Source organism: Macadamia integrifolia, unplaced genomic scaffold, assembly GCF_013358625.1.
Source record: "Macadamia integrifolia cultivar HAES 741 unplaced genomic scaffold, SCU_Mint_v3 scaffold2283, whole genome shotgun sequence".
Classification (NCBI taxonomy): Eukaryota; Viridiplantae; Streptophyta; class Magnoliopsida; order Proteales; family Proteaceae; genus Macadamia; species Macadamia integrifolia.
The window spans coordinates 38,221-62,685 of NW_024868612.1; the positions used below are offsets into that span (position 1 = coordinate 38,221).

The 24,465-nt window shown below is 37.3% G+C and overlaps 1 pseudogene; it reads left to right on the forward strand.

Moving 5' to 3' along the window:
• The first annotated feature begins 345 nt into the window (after positions 1–345).
• Positions 346–22,804, forward strand: LOC122066177 (annotated as a pseudogene).
• Positions 22,805–24,465: the final 1,661 nt, after the last annotated feature.

A 24,465-nucleotide genomic window follows, 5' to 3' on the forward strand; every position in this document is an offset into this window, starting at 1 on the left:
GGATTAACCCCAGACAAAGTTCTGGGCCTCCGTCGTCTGTGTTTGTGTAGGTTGGACCAGCGGGGTTTTTGGCAGCAACACCATCCAACTCAACCGATATTCTATGATCAGAATAAGGGGATATACATTACACCACAATTTTGGATCAGAAGAAATACTAATAAGAAATGGCAGATCTATTCACTTTATAAATAGCCAAACTACATATGATGTATCATAATGAAAATTATTGAATGAAAGCGGCCGTTAGGATGAATTGAGAAATAAATATTTATTGGTTCTAGTGATCCGATTTGAATCGATTGAGTTGAGACCGATCCGAGTTTTAAATCCTTGTGTGAGAAACCTTTCTTCATCGATTGCCCCCATTATTTTCTTTATTGAAACGTCTTTTCCCCAGCAGCTTCGCGCCTTCGCTACTTCCCCGAAAAACACAAAATTCAAAGGTGGAAGGATCTCTACAGAGTACAGATTTGAGATTGCAGACTTCAACAACAATTGCAGGTTACTTTCCTCCTCCCACAAACTATTTGATCCTCAGTAGGTTTCTCTTTAACCATTTTCTTTCTCCGAATCCGATACCTTTACTTACTCTTTGTTTTCCATTATGAACTGTGATGAGATTTCCTGCGCTTCTTCATATTTACTCGGCCATTTTTGTTTCTTCATTTATCCCCTAGTCTGCCTTTATATTTATGCCGATATTTCAAGCGTTCAGAGTCCGTTTCTAATGTCATTTTGGATTTCAATCGGTAGATTCTCATTATCAGGGAAGTTAAGGAGGAAGATGACCAACCATGCACGCCCCCGTACTCGTTCTTAGTAAGTTGGCAAATTTATTTTTTGATGTCATGCTCTCACATAGTTACTCTGATGTTGAGTGCCCTTTATTTAAAGCAGATAAACAAAATTGTAAATGGGAAAGTAGATTTGCTTTCAGTTCAAAATTTGGAAAACTGTGTATTTTGAAGCTCAGTGGGGTACTTAATCTATGATTTCTATAGATGTAGTTTGTTGGTTTGAGTAAAATGTTGGGTAATTGTATTACAATTTATTACAAAATATAAATTGCAATACAAAGCTTTTGCAGTAGAAACTATGCTGATGTTGTATTGGTCCTTAGCTGAAATGAGATGAAGAAAGACTTGAAATAGATGTTGAATCACCACCATAGCACTGAAGGAACTTTGAACAGAATTGAGGTTGAGTCACACTTGTAGTGCTGCCTTTAAGGTAATTGCTGCCCTCTACTACCAAGAGCTGTTATATACCTCTACCTCCAAGATAAAACAACCTCCCACTAGAAGATAAGGTAGTTCTTCTAGTCCATTATAGGAGCAAAAAACTACAGCACAGCAGCCCCCTCTAACCTTACACAAGACTTAGAGAAAATGAAAGGAAGAGAAAGACTTGTATGGTTGCAATAAGTAGAAATGGATGGGATGCCAATGTGTGAATGTGTGTCTCTACAAGGTATTTGGTTGGGTTTATATAGACAAAAAATCAACCCTTGCACCCTCTTGGATTCCTCAAGAGTAACCTTCAACTAATGGCAAGTTAATTGGAGAATAATGTCATATGGACATGAATAGGGAATTAATTCAATTTAATTAAATTAATCCCAATCAATTCCTTAGCCCACCTCCCCACTCATGGTAATGGACATGAATGAAATTTAGAGCTCTCATAGGGTGTTATTGACCATTTTCTAGTCCACCTCCCCACTCATGGTAGTGACCATGAATGGACTTTAGGGCACCTACATAATGACATTGACCATTTACCTCCATTTGGCAATAACCTATGGTATGAATTAAGAATTAATTTCATAAATAAAATTAATCCCAATCAATTCTCTTTGCCCACCTCTCCACTCATGGTAATGGCCATGAATGGAATTTAGGGCTCCCATAGGGTGTTATTGACCCTTTTCTCCTACCTTGACCCGAAGGGTCCCACACCATAACAAGACAATCAAAACACATAAAAGAAGGACTTTATTTTGAAACTTAAATATAATAGAATAGATATAAAATCTAACATAAAACCACATTAATCTGCTGAACTAGAAGCGTAGTGGTTATGATGTCGTCTTTCCCTAATTTATGCCATTGTTGAAAGATACAGTGAAGCGAGCAGGTTCAGTCATGTTTGATTGAACATGGTACCTGGGAATAATTTAGTATGTGATTGGGAGCAGCATTGCAGGGTCACTTGGGTCTGATTCGTTCTCAATGGTTTTATCCGCCCATTGATTAGATGGCCTCCCCCGGTTCAATTACGTGTTCTTCAATTGGAAACCACTAGACTCAAAATGATTTCGTCGTGGTTAAGTGGTTTTATGTGATGCTTGAGCGCATAAATTCATCAGCCTGAATGGATTCATTGTCTGATGCTAACAATTGACAGAAACATCTTCATATCCTTAAATCCTAGTATGTATGATGCCTAGTTATTAGTTCCAATTTGGCCATGCATGGAGATTGTTGGCTGATGTAGCCTTACATTGCCACATAGGTCATAATTAGCATATTTAATTAAATATTATTAAATAAAGAAGAAGTGATGTAGTTGGATATAACTACCTATTTACCATAATGGGTGGGGATAAGGTAGTTAAGATCCATAACGACTCTAGTCCCTCTTTTTATTATAAGTAATTTTGTCTCGTCCCATTGAGAAGGAAATACTTGAGAGAAGAAATAGGAAAGAGATTGACTAAGAGTGTGAGACATTTACTCATACGAAATTTGTTAAAGAGGGCGAAAAACTAAAGAGGATCTCGCCAATATCCAGCAATGGCAGGTTACTGGAGGTAGGCCAAAATATTTAATTCCGCAATAGGTTTTAGTTATTAGGTTCCTCCCATAATGTAAACCCTAAACCCTTAACATTAATGTAAGATTATGGGAAGAACCTGATAACCAAAACCTAATGCGGAATTAAATATTTTGGCCTACCTCCTCTTGGACCGTAGTAACTTTCAATCGCTGGATATTGGCGAGATCCTCTTTAGTTTTTCGCCTTCTCTTTAACATATTTTGTGTGAGCAAATGTCTCACATTTTTCGTCAATCTCTTTCTTATTTCTTCTCTCAAGTCTTGCCTTCTCAATGGGACGAGACAAAATTACTTATTATAGAAAGAGGGACTAGAGTCCTTATGGATCTTAACTACCCTATCCCCACCCATTATGGTATATAGGTAGTTATATCGAACTACATTACTTTTTATTTATTTAATATTTAATTAAATATGCTAATTAGGACCTATGTGGCAATGTAAGGCCACATCAGCCAACAGAGATGACTCCACTTTGGATAAATACTGTAGAAATGTGATATTGAAGTGAAGTAATATCACTGCTCATGGGTTTTAGATGCACATTTGCATTCACATGCACACATCTATGTATCTTTATTTATTAATGTCATTTTAGTCTGTTTTATAGGAACTTTTTTTTTGGTTTTCTTTCTTTCTTTCTTCTCTCTCTCTCTCTTCCTCTTTTCTGGGGTGGGGGGATATTGTTATTCCTGAATATGGAATCTGGATCTTCTGAGGTGCCTAAGTTTTAAATTCACTCTATTGTTCATCAACCTTTATCCTATTGCAAATCTTATGCTTTTTATGAACTTGACTGAACAGAGGATTCTTTGAAGCGTGAATCTGGAGGTAAAGTGCTCCATGCAAATATTCAAGCTTCCAAGGTGAAGTTATTATTATTTTGATGGTTATAGTCCAATTCATTGCAATTGAGCACCCAAATGCATCTATATCTACTGCTCATTTTCTTCTACAGTTTCATGATACCGTAGAGTAATGAGATGAACTAGGTTGGGATCAATTGTACATGGTGAAGGGCAAAAGAAATTATTCAGATTATAGTTCTACTGTCTTACATATATAATATGCGCTTATTTCTTGGATTTTTTTGTTGATACTTGTTATGGTTAAAATTTCAAACCATTCCGATTGTTGTTTATATTCTCAAAGTTTTTGGACAAAATTATCACATGAAAGTAGGATTTTATTCTCAAAGTAGCTGGAAAAAATTATCACATGAAAGTAGAATTTTACTTTCTCCTTGTCAAATGAACCCAGTGGATATGCTTTTTAGATTGAGTAAATTTCCAATAGAATACAAAAATAAAAAAGGGAAAAAAGATGGTTCAAATTCAAAAAGAAAAACATTGTTTAAACAACAGGCCGATCCTAATGATCTAAAGATAAAAGCTTTTAAGCTAGTGGGAATTATGTCCCGTTTGAGGTCCACCTTAAGGTTATTATATTGATTTTGATGCCTAGTTGAATATGGATTATGGAAGGACAGTTTTAGCCCAGCGTGGAGATTAGGTACATGGTGTCATAGGGTTTAGGACTATCGGAAAGTGCAATCACCAAAGCCTGCTATTCAGAAATCAATGAGGTTTTGTTTGATCCTCTATCTACTACTGGCTCTGCTCAAAGCCGGGAGCTCTTCTCCAAAGATAGAGGAGAGCTAAGCGCAACTGCTTAGCTTAGCGCAAGGAAGATTCAGAAAACACTAGTGAAGAGAAGCCGCCGATCTAGTTCATGGCAGCAGCAAGAGAGTCTCAAGGATTTTTGAGGATGTGGTTGGCAGCAATAGCTTCTCATCGGATATTTTGAAGCCTCAAGGAAACAAGTTGAGTAGTTTAGACATTGCATCAGATGCATTTAGGGTATGGATGAATCAGCAATTAGAGTGTTGCTGATGTTTTAGATAAAATTGCGTAGATAAATATAGAGAAAAACGCAGCTTCGTCATGGGGAACAATTGATTTATTTAGTTTTGGGTAATTGAAGGGGAAATTCCACAAACCTTCTATTCTGCGCTGGTCCAAAAAGGCAGGCTCCACAAGTACTCAAAAGATGAGCATCAATTAGTTCACGTCTCTGTTAACTCTATGTTTCTATAATCTTTTGCGTAAGCAAGACCCCAAAATTTACTAAGTATTTAGTTTTGGCTGCTACCTAAAAGACTGTAGGGCATGATCAATCGGTCATAAAAACATCTTTGGTTTATTATACCACAAATTGCACATAATACTGCACAAGTGTGAAGATTTTTAAATCTTGCATTGTTCGGTATTTTGTCTCTGCCCTGGCCATCCTATTAGCAAGTTAAGGATAGTGCCTGGTAGTTCCAGTTAATTCCCCCCCCCCCCCCCCCCCCAATATTTTTTTCTTTCATATTGTGACTTTAACTAGGTGAGACAAATCTTGTCAATTTTCAGATTCTTCTGCCTTTAAATATTTCTCTGATTTTGACTTTTCCAATAATGTTGGAAGAATCTAGGCATGATTCTATGCTAAGCCTTTCGGAGATCCTCCACTTTCATGGATTGAGAGTTTATACTTTATACCTATTTACCTATGAAAAGCAAAATGTTTCATTAAAAAAAAAGTCTTTGAGAATTCCCTTCGCTGAACCTCAGATGTGAGGGGATACCTTCAGTCCAATTCATTTATTTTGCACCAGGCTTTTAGAGTTTTAAGATTTGTTCTAGGAGCACGCTGGTGTGAATATGTGATCTTTGTTTGTTTGGATTGGTTTTGAAAGACCCTTATGAGGCACTTTTTCAGCCATATTTCATTAAGAGTATATGAAGAACAGGACCCTATCCTAGGAGATGAAAGATGGTGGGTTGGGCAAGTTTAAAAATGACTGGACTAGAGAGCTTGGACATGAGCTCAGTCAACAGAAGAATCTGCTTTCAAAGCCGTCTAGATATCTGTTGGTGTGATTCCAATAAAACTATCAGCATCATCTTCTTCTCAGTTTATTTTCTTTATTTTTCCATCCTTTCCCATCAAACCTTAGTTCTAAGCTCCAGTTTAAGCCTCCTTAGTTATCTTTGGTCTGATCTCTTCTCATGACTGGCCGTCGAATATCCAGACCTGATCATTAACTCTGAGGTTCTGGTTCTGATTCTTGTGGTCGTGTGGGATCCTTTGTCACACAAGGGGGAAATAAGACTTCTAGCTATGACCAGAATTGCAGGGCATAATTGTACCAGAATTAGAGATCTGAAATATCTCACAAACCAACAATCTGATGGGTGTATATGCTCCTGAATCCTGATCGAAGGACACTTATATGGCAGGGATTACAGACTCAAAAGATCTCCCCAGTCCAATGGTAGGATCATATTTTATGATCAGTTCCAGAATTAGAAAGTAGGCTAAATCAGAATAAGTAACTACAAACAGTAGCAGCTGAACCGGAAATAGTTAGGTAGAAACAAGAATTGGCAACTATCAAAGGAGGAACTTCACAAAATAGTAACTACTTAGATTTAGCAGTTACTAACTGTTAAATATTGTACCGTGACTCCGTGAGGGGGAGTGTTTGTGTTAAATTGAGAGTCACAGTTTAGAGGGAGTCTATTTTGAGTCATAATTTATGTTAAGTCATTGTTATTTGCTTTAGTTGTCTTTGGTCATAATTTATCTTTTAGGAGGACTCTTAATAATAGCAATATAGGTGGTGGACATAGGCCACAATAGGTACTATTCTGAATCCTATCGTTGCTCTAGATTTCTTCCGTTTCGTCTCTCTCTCTCTCTCTCTCTCTCTCTTCTTCATAGATTCTGATTTATTTTATTTTATTTTATCAAACTAACAATAGAAACCATGTTCAGAACACAGAAACCGATGTAAAATAGAAATAGAGGCAAAATAGAAAGTAACTAGATTTAGAAAGCAGTGCTGGACTTAATTAGAAACTGATAAAAATAGTAAATAGCAGTAGAACTCAGCAGAACTAGTAGCTGCAGGTTAAGACATGATGCATAAACAGGGTAGCATGTTATTACTATAATAGATGGGGGATCTAGAACTGAAATAGAGCAGAAGAGTTAGCAAACATTAGAATATGCAACTGATAGAAGACAGAACTGAGTAGAGAAAAGCACTACTATGCACAGGGATCAAAGTATGCAGAAATCTGACCTGAGAAGATGGAGCAATAATAGAAAAGATAATGAAGAAGAGAAAGGATAGAAGGAAGGAAGGAAGGACTCTCACTAACTCCAACCTTCGCATCTCACCAAGTTCTCCCTACTGCATCCCACAGTAGAGCTGTTTTGAATCCCACAAAACCATGCTCCGTCTCTCACAGAACTCACAAGCTCAAGGCTAAACAATTTTCAAATCAATGGTAGTTGGTATGATCCCCTACTCTTCATTTATAACTTCATGGAAACAAGCATAATAAAAAGCCCCTATGCATGGCAGGGAGAATCCCATACAAGTATACAACAAAGTCTTCTTCAAAATAGAAAGCTATTCTAGAACATTACAAAATAGAAACTTACTTAATCACGTACAAGACTTAAATCCCTAATATCTGGGCTTATAAAATTGGCCCATTACAATAGTACATCCAAAAATGAGAAAAACTATTGGGCACTCAAATTAAGCCTATTAACCTATTCTCCAGTTTGATGGCCTATTTTTGCTGCTGGCCTTCTTGTTCTTTTGAACTGCATCAGATTGTCTTCTTTATAGTTTATAGTACCATTTTTTTTAAAATTATTTATTTATTATTATTTTTTTTTGTGTTTGTGTATGTGTGACTTAGGGTGGGGGATGTGATGCTTTTGCTCTTAGACCCCCGGTCAATTCACAGGTCTTGGAAACCATCAATGCAATCAATGAGAAAGTTACTAAGCTGAGAGGCACCTAATTGGTGCCGAGGCCTCCTAATGTTTGATGCCAAGATGCAAGCTGAGGTGCTTATTTGACTAAAGTGAGGAGTTTACAAATATATTATATATGCATATCAGTTAAGTATATATAACTAAGAGGCATAATTCATATTAATTATTCAATTACGGTGCAAAATATCTTCCAATGAATAACACAGGAACAGTATGCAACACCATTCAGCATATATAAAATTCCAATTATTCAGTAACAATTAGATAACTGGTGTGATGACAAACCTTGAGTTTTATAATAACCTATGAGCAAGATTGTAAGACCTGATCTTCATAGCTTAAACCTGTGTGGAATTTTATGAGCCAGGCTCTAGCTTTTCAACAAGTGCAAGCTATCAAGGATACAATGGTCTAAAGAGTAGTGCATCCGAACCACAAAAGTACAAAAGATGCATTCATTGCTGTAGTAGTGTCTGGTGCAAGGAGATGAGGCTCAAGCCGTGTGCCTTTTTCTTGAGCCTTGAGGTCAGAGTTGTCATGACATCTCGGTGACCCAAGGTGTTGGAGGGTGCCTGGAGGATAGGTGACAACGACAAGGCAACCAAAGCGCTTGCATGCCTAGGCGACGCCTTGACAACTATGCTTGAGTTGTAGTCCTTGATAATCCTTATCAATGGTGATCTGGAATGAATATAAACTACATCAGCATTACGTTTCCAGGGTTGATGTTTTTCCGAATTTGAAATGGATGAAAAGAAATTTGATAAAATAGTTTTCCGATCATGACCCCAATCCCCAAGGAAAAGGAGATCATATTCATTTCTCACAATCATTGCTATTATTTGCTACTTTTTGTTAGGTTCTAGTAGACATGTCATTTGACCTTGCTTTGTTGTCTTATTCTTGTTCTTTTAAATGTTTTCTCAAGGATTATTCTTTTATGTAATTGAAGTTTCTACTGCATGAATCTGTTTTGCAGGCTGTTGCTGACATAATCCGTACTACTTTGGGCCCCCGTTCCATGCTGAAGATGCTCTTAGATGCGGCGGGAGGTATTTCGTTTTCATTTATTATATTATTAAACACTTTTCATTTGTCTGGTCAAGCTCTGGCGCAGTGCTAGTACTCAATATCATGACTTTTTTTTGTGTTTAGATGTAAATTATTCATCATATTCTGTTTCTTCGCTCTAAACATTTTTCCTCCACTTCTTTACCATTATATTGATGGATTATCATGGTTAGACATGTCATTTTCACATATCATTGTTGCCTGTGGTGGGATATAGATTTAATCTGCATTCAAAGATGAATTGTTTAGAAGGACTGCTGGTTTTCTGTGGTCATCTCATTCAATTCTGCTACTTTGACACTTTAGTTGAGATTACTACTAGAGGGATTTGTAGATGGTGCCTTGAATAGGGGAATCAATTATTTTTTTCATATTCTTTAATTTGATATGAAACCGATGCAGATCATAGGGAGTAGATATGGAGAATGTTCTAGAAGACTTAGAGGAGATTTGAGTGGAGAATATTCTGTTAAAGATTTTCTAGCTATTATGAGGATTGTGAGTAAGGATCCATATAGCTGACCCCATTTAATTGGGATAAGGCTGAGTTATTATTGTTGTTGTATAGGGATTGTGGGTTTCACTTTGCGGCTTCTTACTTTCTATTTTGTAGGGTTGAACAGATATACTAAAATTCATCCATAGTTTCATTTTGTAATCTTCGTGGTAGTTTTTATTTTGAAGAAAGACTTAAGTTGTAAGGGATCCTCCTACTATACTAGAGGTTTCTTATTTTGTTGGTTTCTATGAAGTTATAAATAATGAGAAGGGGCTTAGACCCTATAACGATTGAAAATACAAGTGAGTTTTGGCTTCAGGCTGCTTGGTGCAGTGGTGATGCTGTCCTTTTGGACCATGGTGATGCATTTCTAACTCTCTTGGTGGTGATTCCAAGAGCCTGATTAGTGGTGATTTCAATCAAACCTTATTGTGGTGATTCAATAGGTTGGGTACGGTGGTGATTCAATAGGTTGGATATGGGGGTGATTCCATTCCCATGGACTAGGTGGTGAAGCCTTCGTAATATCCTTTCTTGTTCCTTTTTTCACATGTAAAAAAGGACAAAAAAAGGGTTCAATAAATTTTCCATTATTTATTTATGTTTGTCCCGTATTGCAACCTTGTTGTGATTGACCTTCCACTGGTTCTTCCCTGGCTCAAGACCGATTTTGCATCATTTGGTATCATAGCCATAGAGGGACGGTAGACGAAGTCGACGGTGGTTGAGTTCTACTTCCAATTGAAGGTTGATTGTGCTAGGGAGAACTGATGCAGATCATAGGGAGGGGATTTCGAGAATATTTGAGTGGAGAAGATTCTGTTAAAGATCTTCCAACTATTATGGGGATTGTGGGTTTCACTTTATGGTTCCTTACTTTTTATTTTGTAGGGCTGGATACATATGCTACAATTTAGCCATAGTTTCTATTTTGTAATGTTCTAGATAGTTTCTATTTTGAAGAAAGACTTAAGTTGTAAGGGATCCTCTTACTATACTTAAGTTATGAATAATGAGAAGGGGCTTAGACCCTTTAACGATTGGAAATAAAAATGAGTTTTGGCTTCAGGCTTGCTGGTGCAGTGGCGATGTTGTCCTTTTGGACTGTGGTGATGAAGTTCCAACCCTCTTGGTGGTGATTCCAAGAGCCTAGTTGGTGGTGATTTCAGTGAATCCTACTGTGGTGATTCAGTAGGTTGGGTATGGTTGTGATTCCATTCCTGCAGTCCAGGTGATGAAACATTGGTCATATTCTTTCTTGTTTCTTCATTAAAAAAATAAAGCAATCCAGTGCACGAGGCTCCCACTACTGCGGGGTCTGGGAGGGCCAAATGTACGCAGCCTTACCCCTGTTAAGCAGGAGAGGATTGTTTTCAAGTTTCTGGTTTCTCATTTCATGTATAAAAAAGAAAAAAAGAGTTGAGAAAAATTTCTCTTATCGGTTCATGTTTGTCATATATTGCAATCTTGTTGCAATTGGTCTCCCACTGGTTCTTCCCTGGTTCAAGATCAATATGCATTAGAAACCATCCTGCTTTTTATGACCAGTTAATACTGTCAATAGGACAAAGTGATGCAGATCCGAGGGAGTCGGATCGCTTAGGGCCCACAATAATGACCAAATGTAAATAGGGCTTCAACTAGATGGCAAAACTGTAATTAAACCCAAGTACAATGGTTAAAGGGTATTCTTGTAATTTCAGAAATAAGCTGGGCCTTAGAAATGATTATATGGCAGCTTGGTAGTTCTAGAACTAAAAACTTTAATATAAGGGCTTATTCTGAATTACAATAGAATTGGGGAATATTAGAACATAATTTTGAGGAAAGGAAGGTTTTCTGTAATTAAATTAGTCTGTCCTTACTTATAATTTCAAAACTCTTGCCTTCTTCAACCTTTAGACTCCACGAAATAAACTTAAAGCCAGCAGTAACGGAACTTCTCAAATCAATCGAGCACCTCAACCGAGACCCCAAATTGCACGAGAAACTTAGGGGAACCTGGTATTCCCTAACTGTATCAAATTCCACCAATAGATGGACTAGAGATCTAAAGAATCAAAGCAAACAGATTCTGAAAGTTGTATCAGGCGTTAGAATTGAAATCAATCCTGAACTCAGTCTCGTAACCCACTGCACCGATAGACTTTGGAGGTAATTCTCTGGGGTTAGGGTTGCCTTCAGGGTAGCAGCCTTCGACCCAAGTATCAGAGTCAATCCACTGGACGTTAGCTTTAGCGAAGCTTTCTTCTGAACCTACTGCGGTTGCCCAGAACAGGGGCTGGGAGGGAAAAAACTAGAAAATAACTAAGAAGAAGAAGAAATAATGGGAAGTAAGAATGGAAAAAGAGGAAAAAGAGGAAAAAGAGAATCAGAGAAGAGAACTTCAAAGAAGGAGAACAAGAGATAAGCAGCCCACGGCAGCCATAATTTCATCCAAAATATAATTTCAGTTTCTTTCAAATCTAAATAAAAGACTATTAATCTAATCTCTAACCAATAAAGAAAGTAAATAAAATTCAAGTCAAAGATAGCAACTAATTCCATCGCCAAGCTGCATCACAAAGTGGACAGGATCAGTGGGTAAGCTATTCACAACGGAAGCATGAGAAAAGTGGGATGTATCTTCAGGCATCTCTGATGTGTATTCTACATTTTTCAACCCAAACAAGATGCAGATTCTAAATATATGATGTCACTGCTGGATGAAATTATAGATAACAATTGGATGCAAGAGGAATGGTGATCTCTGTGATCTTTCTAGTGGCTTTGATGCCTCCTCCTTGCCTCCCTACAAACGTGATGCAGATTCTTCACCAAACTAGGCTTGTTTTATTAGGAATAAGCCTAGGGTTGGGTTCCGTACATGTTGGGCCTTTGTTCCCATGTGTTTTGAGTGTAATAAGCCACTTTTATGGGCCTAAAAGAGGGGCTTTAAGGCTGCTACGGGATTACTAGTTTGTTTCATTTTAAGTTGGGTTCAATTTAAGTTATATTTGTTTTCTTAGGAGTCAACATATAGTTGAGTCAAGTCATTATTAGTTAGTTTCCTTTTTCATCTAGTTTCTCATTTCAGTTTTTAGTAAGTATTGTATTAGGAGACTAAATTAAGGTTTCCTTTTGAGGAAGATTCTATTTTGTAATTCCCCCATCAACATTATAAATAAAGAAGAGGAGGATCCTAAAGCTGGAACGATTTTGATAAACAAATTGATGGTTGCTGCTTTTGTCTTCTCCACAAAAAGTTTTGTGTTTGATCAAGGCTGATGGAATTGGTTTTAATCCAATTGCCTCTCTGCGGTGAGAAGCTCGAGAGGTCCTCTTCTACTTTATTATCTTTTCTCTTACTGTTTTCAAGCACTCCAAGGTATCAAATTCCATCTCAGTTCATCCCAGGTAAAACATACTACTGATCTGCAGTACTTTCTATTTTCCAGTTAGTTCTGAAACTCTCTTTCTTGTTCCCAAATCCATCCCTGATTCAGGGGCTTTTATCTCCATCCTTTGGTACAGTGTTAGGCCCCATCAGACCACTAGTTGGTCTGCTACACAAATCACCCACAGTTCTGCCCGATGGGATATGTTGACCTAATCTGTTTTATTTTCTGAGATCGATGGATACGTATGGTTGTTTCTGATTGCTATGGATGTTTGTTCACGATTTATGATCTGTTATGACCCTATTCCTATATCTGATTCAATCCTTTAATCTGGGCTATATTCTGATCTCATAAATTCCAGATTCTGGATTCGAAACTCTGATTTACAGATCTGTTTTCTTCCTTAGTTCTGACCTGTTGTATTGCGGTTATAGCTTGATTGTTGGTTGTTCTTTGAGAAGTATGCTGCAGCTTTGGGACTAGGTTGACTTGTCAATCCCAGTTCTACATTAACATGGTTCTGGTGCCCATGACTTATAATGGTCTCTTGTTTTTAACCGAGTTGTATTCATCATATGTTTTGTTACTATGCTCTGCTGTTGTATATGCTCTGGATGCTTCTTATTTCGGTCCTCTGCTTCTTCTAGTTGTGAATTCAAAAGGATTACCATCTTCTTAGGTTGTGATGAGCACATTTATGTGTGAAATCTAGTGTAGTAAAACATGCATTTTACATATTTAGAATGGAGCTACCTTGGGTTTTACTTTCTTTTTGTAGGTTTTATATTTTCAAGGCCTTAAGGACTATCTGGCGCTATATCTCCAATTTTACACGTAAAGAGGTCTTATTTCTTTTCATGGTTGCGAAGAGGATGAAATTCTGAGCAAGATGGACGTGTTCAATTGTAAGTACACATTCGGTTGGTCAACCGTACAAGTGATTATTCTTTTCGGATCAGAAAAAGAATAATGGATCAGAACTGAACCGAGATGCAGAACCAGCTCATCTGTAGTTGTCCCAAGGGTGTGAGGAATATTCCAAATGCCAACAAGGATCGATGGACCACATCCTTAAGTAATTGAAGATTCGCTTTTGGTAACAACTACCTAGCGTAGTTGGTGAGTTGTGGTGTGCAAAATCCCTTGTTTATTAGGAGGTCTCAAGTTCGAACCTCTTAGCTGCCATTTTGTTGAGATTTTTTTAGAAGATTTTCTCTCTCCTACTCATCACTTAAAGGAGGTCGGCCAAGATAGTTTTATGTAAGTTTGAAGAAGAGAGAGAAAACAAAGAGAAAAAATAGGAAAGAAGAAAAAGAAAAGAAAAGACAAGGGCATGGATGGAATTTCCCATTAAAATATAATATTGTCCAAATCCAAGCAAGAAAAATCGGCCAAAGGGGGTTTCTTGCGCAAGAAGAGAGAGAAAAATAGAAAAATGGAGAAAAAATAGGAAAAAAAAAAGCAAGAAAAATCATGGGAGATCTCTCTCCACACGTTTTCTCTCTTCTCTCTCCTCCACTTCATCAACAAGATAAAAAAAAAAAATTTTTTTTTTTTTAGAAGCTAAAATCTTTAGCTTCCCTCCCCCATTCTCTATATAATAGAATTAACACAAGAGGAGGAGGCACTTCATTCTTCTTCTAGTTTTTTCTTAGTTGCTCTATCTCTTTCTCTAGTTTTCTCTTTCTCTAGCTCTAGCTCTAGTTCTAGGTTTATGCTTTAAACACTTTTGTAAGTTCTTTTTATTCAATTAATGCAAGCACTTTTGTTTTTGATTCAGTCTTTTATTTTTATTGTTTAAACAATTGAAGTTGTAATTTTCAAGTTCTAGTTCTAGGCTTAGTTCTAGGTGACAAGAACAAGCTATGAAGCATGTCTTTCAAGTTCAATTTTTTTCTTCAGATTTGTTTTCTCTAGTACTAGAAATTTCAGATTTGGTTTATTCCAGATCTGGTTTTTAGTATTGGTAGTATCTCAAATCGATCAAGTTTTCAGTTCAAGGGATGAAGTTCAAGTAAGTAGGCTCCTTCAGTAATCTTCTCTCCTCCCTCTCATTCCCTCTTCTAACTACTCTTTCTTTCTTAATTTAGGATTTTAATTTCAGTCGTTACATTATTGCTATCTCTTTCCCCCAAGGTTCATGGCTAATGTATGTGTTGGCTTTGCCCCTCCTAGCCATAGAACCATCATTTTATTGTTTTTATTTTAATTGTTTCCCTTTCCCTAAAGCCAAGTAGAGTAACCCTTGTAAGAGTGACTCTCTGGTCAAGTAGGGAAGCTTATATTATGATGCATCCCTCGGGCTAAGTAGAGAAACCTACTTATGAGTCTCTCTAGCTTTATCCCCTTTCTTTTACTTTATTTTTATTTCAGCATTTTTTTTTCCTTCATTGCTTTTTAATTGCGTGGGGTGTTTATTTTCAGTTATTTATTTATTTAATTTTAATTACGTGGCTTGTGTGTTTAAATTCTTAGATGACGAATGGGTAGGACGTTATTTTAGATACATATGTTTAGGACGGTAATTAGAATTAGATGACAATCATTAATCGGTTCACTTTCGCATTATTAAAAAAAGTAAAAAAATAAAGTGGTTGCTTTCCCTGTGTTCGACCCGTAGCTACACTGATCCGTACGCTTGCGGTTACATTTTAAAATCTCAAACAGGTTGGAGGTGGTTACAATTTCTCCCACCATCCCACCCGTGTTTAAAAAAACTCCGCAAGGCTGATTCAATGTCTCATTTTTTGATAGGGGTTGGGGTTGGGTGGGGGTCGAACAGCCCATTGAATGTGTAAACTTCAGAAAGTGATTAAACAATGGCATAAAATTGTATTAAAATTTGGCTTTCCATTGTTTGACTCATTTCTGACATTAAATTTGCTTGTTTTCTCCAAGATCTGCTTATATTTTGTTTTCTTGTCAAATTGGTGTGTAATTCATTACTCCAAACTTTTCCAGTATTAAGAATATTGAATGATTTTCTTTCCTTTTGGGTTTACCAGGCATTGTAGTGACAAATGATGGAAATGCTATACTGCGTGAGTTGGACCTTGCCCATCCAGCTGCTAAGGTATAGCTTATTCTATCTTCTGCTTGATTATTGTTTGGTAGATTCTTCCTTAAATATGCTGCTATTTTTGTCACTTAGGTAATGTTATTGGACTTTACTTGTTTATCTATGGATACAACTACTCACTTTCAAATTTTGTTGCAATTTACTTATCCTGGAATGGCAGTCTATGATTGAACTCAGCTGCACACAAGATGAAGAAGTAGGGGATGGAACCACTTCAGTAATTGTTCTTGGTATGTTGTTATATAAGCCTGCTCCCATGCTAGTTTTTTTTCTGGAACAGAAAGTGCATCTCTCCTCGACATTAATGCATTAATGTAATAAGATTTTGCTTAATCTTGCGCTATCCTTGATAAGATGGATTTATGTCTTACTTGGACCTATGTATGGGTGACAGTCCTTAACCCGATGAACCAATGAGATTTGAAATCATCAAAATTGGTTAATCATTTGGTCAATTTGGAATACGTCCACTAAATTTAAGCCCCAATCCCTTGGTACCTGGCAATTCTTCCTGTTTGTGTCTGGGTCGACTTTCTTACCTTATTAGTATACTTGTGGTCCTTGAATGGACATCTGCTCCTGTGCCATTGCTCCCATTACATCTATGAGATGCTTGTTGCACAGACAGCTGGGATACGTGGCCCACTATAGTAGTTCTAGCTGGGAGATTTCCTATATTAACAACATCACAAGTGACCATGACATCTATAAAACTCAAGTTTTAGGTATTTCTAAGGATCCCCTTCTGGAAGGTACTATCAAGTTTCTTTTGATTTGTTTAATGGAGGCAGCTCAAGTATTGATCTGCAAAAATGGACTCATTGTAGTGGTGGCTTTTTCTGTCCCTTCTTTTTTTTTTTGGGACTGGGGGTTGGCAGGCTGGGGCTGGGGCTGGGGCTGTGCTCATAATTTTGAATAGGAAGATGATGGCTTTATTGATCTGTTTGAATGTAACAAATTTTTATTGTTTAATAGCTGGCGAGGTGCTTCATGTGGCTGAAGCTTTTCTTGACAAGAATTATCACCCCACAGTCATTTGCTGAGGTAATTTAACGTCTTGGAGGAAATTGATCCTTTAGTTTACTTTGACAAGAAATATGTCTTTTCCTGTTATTGTTTTAAATTTTAATCCATTATTACAGCGTACAACCAAGCTCTTGAGGACGCCATTGCTGTGCTTGACAAAATTGGTGTGTCGATTGATGTGAATGATCGTAAGTTTCCAGACAATTTCAGTGGCTGATCATGTTCCCTATAATTTTGATTGGGTTTGGGGTATGATGGGATGTTCCTCGATGTACCGGTGTTTGTTCATTTGTTTCAATAAAATTTTAAAAGGCTGCCCGAGCCTGGAGTTCTGGGGTAAAAAAATATATATATTTTATTAATATCACGGGAATTCCTTAGCTTATTTCTTTAATTCTGTCAGAGCATTCCTCTTTAACATTTCGTAAAATGTTTGGCACTCAGTGGATCTATTCTTTACTTTGGTTGTAAGCTCATTAACATTTAGTTCCCATTAAACAGATAGTATTTGATCACGGCAGGTCCTGCAATTCTGGGACTGGTTAAGAGTTGTATTGCAAGAAAGTTCACTAGTCAGTTTGGAGATCTCATTGCTGTAAGTTACCTGTCCTGTTTTATCCTCTTATCTTGGATATCATGTTTATACTTTCATTTTTTTAATCATTTTATAGGCATCTCATTTTATTAATTTAAGCATTTTTCTTCTTGCTTTTAATGGGGAAATTTTACCTGAAATTTTTCTGTCCAGGACTTAGCTATTGATGCTACCATGACCGTGGGTGTCGATCTTGGCCAAGGATTGCGGGAAATCGATATCAAAGAGTATATAAAGGTTGAGAAGGTTCCTGGTGGCCAGTTGGAAGATTCTAGAGTGCTGAAAGGTGTTATGTTTAACAAAGATGTTGCCCCTGGAAAAATGAGAAGAAGGATATTAAATCCACGCATAATACTTCTTGATTGCCCTCTTGAATATAAGAAGGGAGAGAATCAGACAATGCTGAACTGCTCTAGGAAGAGGACTGGTAAGATTTGCTGTGTTGTCTTTGCATATTTTTCCTTGTTCATACATTGCCTATCTAAACAGAAGCAGGATTTTGTACCTCTTTGTGACTACTGTTTACACATATTTTGGTCACTGGCATTGACCCTTGTGGTGGCTGCAAATGTTTGCCTTCCCGACACCCAAGTCCTTGTTTTATATATTTATTTATTTATTTTTATCTAATTTAAATGTGTATAAAACAACCTGGTTGGACCACTTGAGCTGGGTGTTTCAGGGTGAAAACTGCGCTTCTCTCAGATCTCACTCCCATAATAAATAAAAGGGAAACTCTTGTTGTAACCAAAGTTGGTGAAAAAGTTGTTGTAGCCTTACTTTTTTACCCTTTTAGATTAACATACTTCTTTTTTCAATGAGGATAAAATCCTGTTTTTTCACACTTGAAAGCATGCAAGACAATGATAGCTCTGAGAATGACATGATGGTAAGTAACTTTTGATTTTTTTTTTAATGAAACGAAAACATAATTACTAACAAAAATAAAGCAGTTGCGACGTCAGTTTTTATAGAAGCCGATAGTTTATCAACCTTCACCTTCATTGTCCATTTATGGGCAATAGAGACCTCTTCCCTAGACCCTAAGGGTGTCAACCGGTACGATATTTGGAACAGTTTTGATAGGGTACAGCAGACCAAGAGAAGATACCGAAACTGTACCGTACCGAGAGAATCCTAAATTTCAGTACCGATACCATACTGGCTTGGTATGGTTTTTATTCAGTATAAATACAGGTCTTATTTGGTATGAGTACGGTTTTGGTACAGTTTCTATTCGATATTTTTGTTCTGTTTTGTTTTGTTTTGTTTTGTTTTTACTTTTACATATATGTAGTCAGTAATTTGGTGCACAGCCGGTATGGTTTCGGTGTTTCGGTACATACCAAATGGTTGTCTTAAATACCAATACCGTACTGAACTGAGAAAATACCATTTTGTCATACCAAATCTCCTTCGGTACGGTATTCGGTATCGGTACCGAATTGACACCCTTGCTTTACCTCTTAACTAAACAAACATAACTAAAACACTTCATAAGTTCTTACACATCATACAATAAGTTAAATATTCACAGGGCCAGCCTCCCGCATTTCCTTGCATTAGCTAATCTGCCACCTCATGACAGTCCATCCAAACTACGACATGTGCTCCTAGCATCCCCTGATATACTCCTCGTAGCTCATATTCTTGCATATTCCCTACAAAACCATTATTTATATAGGCTGCAACAAAGTGAGACTGAAACAATAATATTGAAGCTCAACCTGCAGGTCCATTCAACAACTCATAACTGCCATCACAAATGATAACACGTGATTCCCCTTCTGACAACCTATGGTAAGTATCAAGCTCCCACACAACATCAGACTGGTTCTGAGAAATCTATTGGAAAGGATGCAAAGGAACGAGTCTTAAATCATAGACCCATTTAGTAATAGTTTGAACTAACAGAGTTGGGTTTGGATTTTTCTGAAAAAATATGGCAGTATTATGATACATCCATAGGAAATAGAAAGAGATAGCACGTACAGATAGCAAACAATGTTTGTCAGATTTTAATAAGCCAGGGTTCATAATAATAGATTCAATCAAATCATGAACCCTGGATGCAAGCAGAAATTCTGAACTTAGACCTAAAGGTCCAGCAGCCAAGATCCTTACCCCTGACTTAAAGAACTCTGGAATAAGACAAGGAGCACTCAAAACTCAAAATAAGGTTACAACTTCTAAGTTCACCACTTTGGTTACAACAAGATGCACCCATAAATAATTGTTACTTTTTGTTAATTCGGATTCTTTTGGTTTTGGTTATATGACCAGTTTGTATTTTGGTTTTAAAAAACATGAGCACAATCACTTTACATGTTTCATGAACAAAGAGAATTCTAGTTGCCGGAAAAAATTAGTTTCTGGGTGTGCATTGGACCCTAATCAATGGAATCTTGATGACGTTAAGTACTGGTAATCTAGCTCTACTACTTAGTGAACCACTATTCTACTGATTTTCATTCTTCTTGCTCTGGTATCTCTGCAATATCTTTGGTTCTTCTCTGCCATTTGATTGTTGCGTACATGTCTTCCTTCTTGACTCAGCTTAAAGTTCTCATTCCATCCTAGTCAAAATTCTTGTCTGTGATTTAGTTCTACAACCACGTCCAGGGGCTTTTTCTTAAAAGCCTGGAGAAAGATTGTAAGACCCTGAGAGATTTATGTGCCTGGAAAAAGATCGTAAGACCTTGAGAGATTTTTGTATTTCTTAAATTAATATCTTTTTTAGCCTCAATTTCTTATCCTTTGGTTGTCTCTAAATTCAACTCAAAATTCAACTTCGTGAATTTCTAGTTGTTTTAAACCATGATAATAGTTTGATTTCAAATTTCAAAATTTAATACTAGTAAGTAGTTAGTAGTTTATGCCCAAAGCCTTATTTTCAATTCCTTATCTCACTTAAAACTGTCCTGTTAGACTGGACAAACATTTTTCAAGTGTTTGAGAGAATCCCTCGTTGGGCTTCCTTTTGTTCCCTGTTAGTTCCACTAGGGGGTGGGTGAGGGAGCTTAGATACTTCGTTATGGTTATTCAGAGTGTTTTTTAGACCGTGAGGCCTGCTTTTTCATGTGCTAGAATGAAAATCCTGCTTCACAGGCTTATATATATATATATATTGTCTTCTCTATTGACTGGCTTCTGCATAGAAAAGTAGATATTGAGTGTGTGAAAATGTTGATCGTCAACCATGAATATCACTGAACTTCTGGGAAAGTTTGTACTGCAGTTAGCTTGATTGAAATGAGTTGAATTTTGGCAGGGGAGTGCTTCTCAAAATGGAAGAAGAATATATTGAGAACCTTTGTGCACAGATTCTGAAATTCAAGCCCGACTTAGTAATCATGGAGAAGGGTCTTAGTTATCTTGCCTGCCATTTCTTTAGCAAGGCAGGGGTCAGTGCAATCAGACGGTTGAGGAAGTCTGACAACAACAGGATCGCTAGGGCATGTGGAGCAGTTGTTATCAATAGACCAGATGAGCTCCAGGAATCTGACGTTGGAACTGGAGCAGGACTTTTTGAGGTCAGGAAAATTGGGGATGAGTTCTTTGCCTTCATTGAAGAGTGCAAAAACCCAAAGGCTTGTACAGTTCTTTTAAGGGGTGCTAGCAAGGACCTCTTGAATGAAGTGGAAAGGAACCTTCAGGTATATTCTGAATTTGTATTCAAAGAGTCTTTGTATTTTTGAATTTGCATTCTAAGAATATTTGTAATAAACAGGACGCCATGTCTGTATCACGGAATATAGTTAAAAATCCAAAACTTGTTCCTGGTGGGGGTGCTTCAGAGCTGACTGTATCTGCTACCTTGAAACAGAAGAGTTCATCTATTGAAGGCATAGAAAAGGTAAATTGACTTCGTGATATCAATATAGTTAGCCAATTGAAATTTGTGACTCTGAAGCTTTACAAAAAAGTAATACTTTCACTGAGCAACCTAGAAGATATTAAATTATCATTAACATATACTATGTTTAAAGGTTTTACGTTGAACAAACTGTATTACTTTATATGAAAAGTGCCATGACTTTGGCAACTCTTTTTTTACCTTGACAATCACTGAGCACAAGAACAAGTAACAAGTTACCCTACTTAAAAAATTAAAAAAAGAAAACTTTTAGTTTTTTTTTCCCAGGCTAAGTTACCCTTCCTGGAAGTGTTAGAAATTGCTCGAGTGTGGTGAGATAGAGAGATGACTAGAATATTTTCCCTTTGCATTTGATTGTCCACATTGGCCATATGAAGCTGCAGCAATTGCCTTTGAAGCAATCCCACGGACTTTGGCCCAGAACTGTGGGGTGAATGTGATCCGGACGATGACTGCCTTGCAGGGAAAGGTATACAGCTGCTAGCAGATAATTGAAAATTTTGAGATCTAATGACATGGGGTAATGACAAATTTCTGTATCTGCTATGATGATTCTTTGTTGCAGCATGCAAATGGTGAAAACCCGTGGATTGGTATTGATGGGACCACTGGTGCTATTGTGGATATGAAAGAGAAGAAGGTATTTGTAGCTTTACTCTGGTTTGTTTATCCTTTGTTTTGCTAATTGAAATTTTGTATTTAATTCTTTCTTCTTTTTGATATTCAGATTTGGGATGCATAAAATGAGAAGGCACAATCATTTAAGACGGCCATTGAAGCTGCTTGTATGCTACTGAGGATTGATGACATTGTGAGTGGAATCAAGAAGAAGCAAGCTCCTGGGGCTGGCCAAGCACCATCAAAGCCTAAGATTGAGGAAGAGGGAGATGCAGACAATGAACAGATGATTCCAGAGTAAATTCTCTGGCACTGGCTGTTATACTTTACATCAATCACCCAAATTTTCTATGTACCGACTTATCACATGGGTAAATGTCAAATCCTGGTCTGAAATGGGTTTCCTGCACTAATCAGATGATCCCTTTTTCCCTGTTTGGGGGTGGGGGTGCAGGGAGGATCTTTGCATTTTTGGGTTCTTCATGTCTTAATTGAGCACTAATACCCAAAAAAAAATATATATATTCTTAATTGAGTGCATGATTTGTGGTTCTCATCACTTCTGCCACCAATTGCGGAGAGACTTGTGGATCTTACTATTGCTGAGGGTTTCTAAGTTCCATAATTCCATTGTTATGTGATAATTTAGTAAAAGTTTACAGAAATTCTGCACACTAGTGCTGTACTGGATGCACAATCCAATGTATTCATGCGAGATTCTCATAGGAGTCACTTTTCTCTGCATTATTGGCTGGATTTCTTGACCCCAGACGGGGGCACTGTATTGGATGGTTATGATCATGTACTCTGCTACTTTAGAAGTCAAATTTTGTGGTTATTGTGCTCATGAACTTGGGTTGTCTTGTGTCCAACTGTCCATAGTGACAATTGTGGTTTTTTTGTCCATTGACAATAACTTGCTAAAGCTATTACTGCTGGAGCTTAGATTGGGAAGATTAAAATTGCCTTTTTCTGCATTGTTGGCCGGAATTCTTTACCCCAGACAGGGGCCCTGTATTGGATGGTTATAATCATGTACTCTGCTAGTTGTGAAGTCAAATTTTGTGGTTATTGTCTTCCTGCACTTGGGCTGTCTAGTGTCCACAGTGACAATTGTGGTTTATTTTCCATTGGCAATAATTTACTAAAGCTATTACTGCTGGAGCTTAGATTAGGGAGATTAAAATTGCCTTTTCTGCATTGTTGGCTGGAATTCTTGACCCCAGATTAAAATCATGTTCTCTGCTCGTCAAGAAGTCAAATTTTGTGGTTATTGTGCTCCTGCACTCAGACTGTCTAGTTTATTTTCCATTGAAATTACTTAACTAATGCTTTTACTGCTGGAGCTTAGGCTGGGCAGATTAAACTTTCATCCCATTATTGACTGAACTCTCCGCTCTTGGGTGGACCATAGGCATATATTGAAAATTTTTAATCCAAGATCCAGGCTGATCAATATCCACTTTAGGGCACTCATTGTTTCCTGTAATCCATTTTATAATTTGTTAGGAAGAGAGGTGGGGTTGGGGGGGGGGTTTATTTGACTCAATCTGTAGATTAATGGAGTCCCTGTTAGATCCTGAACCTGATATTGAATCTGAGTGGGTCCTTGCTGGTGTAACATTCAGATCATGGAATATAAATATACAATTTCAAGCATTAGATACTTACTATTGTTTTTTATTTTATTATTATTATTTTACAAGTGAGACCTGGATCAACAGTGTAGCATGAACAATCTGGCCATTTCATAACCAGTTGCCCTGAGAGGTGGTCAGATAAGATGGTTTCTCAACAGGAATTTATGATCTTTGATTGTTTAAACTCTATCCTAGGGAAGTTAGAAGCTGACCATGTTTTCTTTCTGCAAATCCTATTGGGCCTGTTATGGCTGCTATCTCATGGGAGATTGTTGGGTTCTTAATTGAATTAAGAATGGGAACTGTTTGATTTCTTTCTCAAAATATTGGTCTGTTAGGTGGAGGTATTAGCAGGTAGCATTAATGGCTGTAATGCAGCTTTTTGACGGTTGACAAGCCTTAAAATGGCTCCTCCATGCTTATTTACGTATAAAGTAATGGCACCGAGGTTTCCTTAAGCCACACGGTGAAGGGAAATCCCTTGACTGTGGCTTTCGGATGGGTGGGAAAAGGTATTGCACAACAGTATTGGGGGTTATGTTCAACCATTCATAAATAGAGGGGAGGGGAAGTTTTAGGATCCTATAATAGTGGTTGAACTCTTCCTGCGTGGTGGAGGAAATTTTTTTCCTAAATAATGCATCCTAAAAGCAAAATAGACAACTAGAATGGGAATTCGGAAAGAAAATCCTCTACTGCCCTATTAGTCATTCGACTACTGAGTGGATTTGGAGATGTGTATCAATGTGTTGGGATGTGTGTCCAAGTCTTTTCAGCCGTTGGATGGTTAATTGAATTCTAATTGGGTGACATGCTAATTGGAGAAGAGTCAGATCCATGTTCACTATGCATGATGATCAAGCTACACCGATCGCTAGAACAACCTGCAAAGTGAATTTAGTGATTCGATCTAATCAGATAGGTCGAATCGGCCTGTGACTTATCCCTTTTTTCAATTTTTTTTATTCCATCTATTTCAGGGTTCAGATCATTAGATT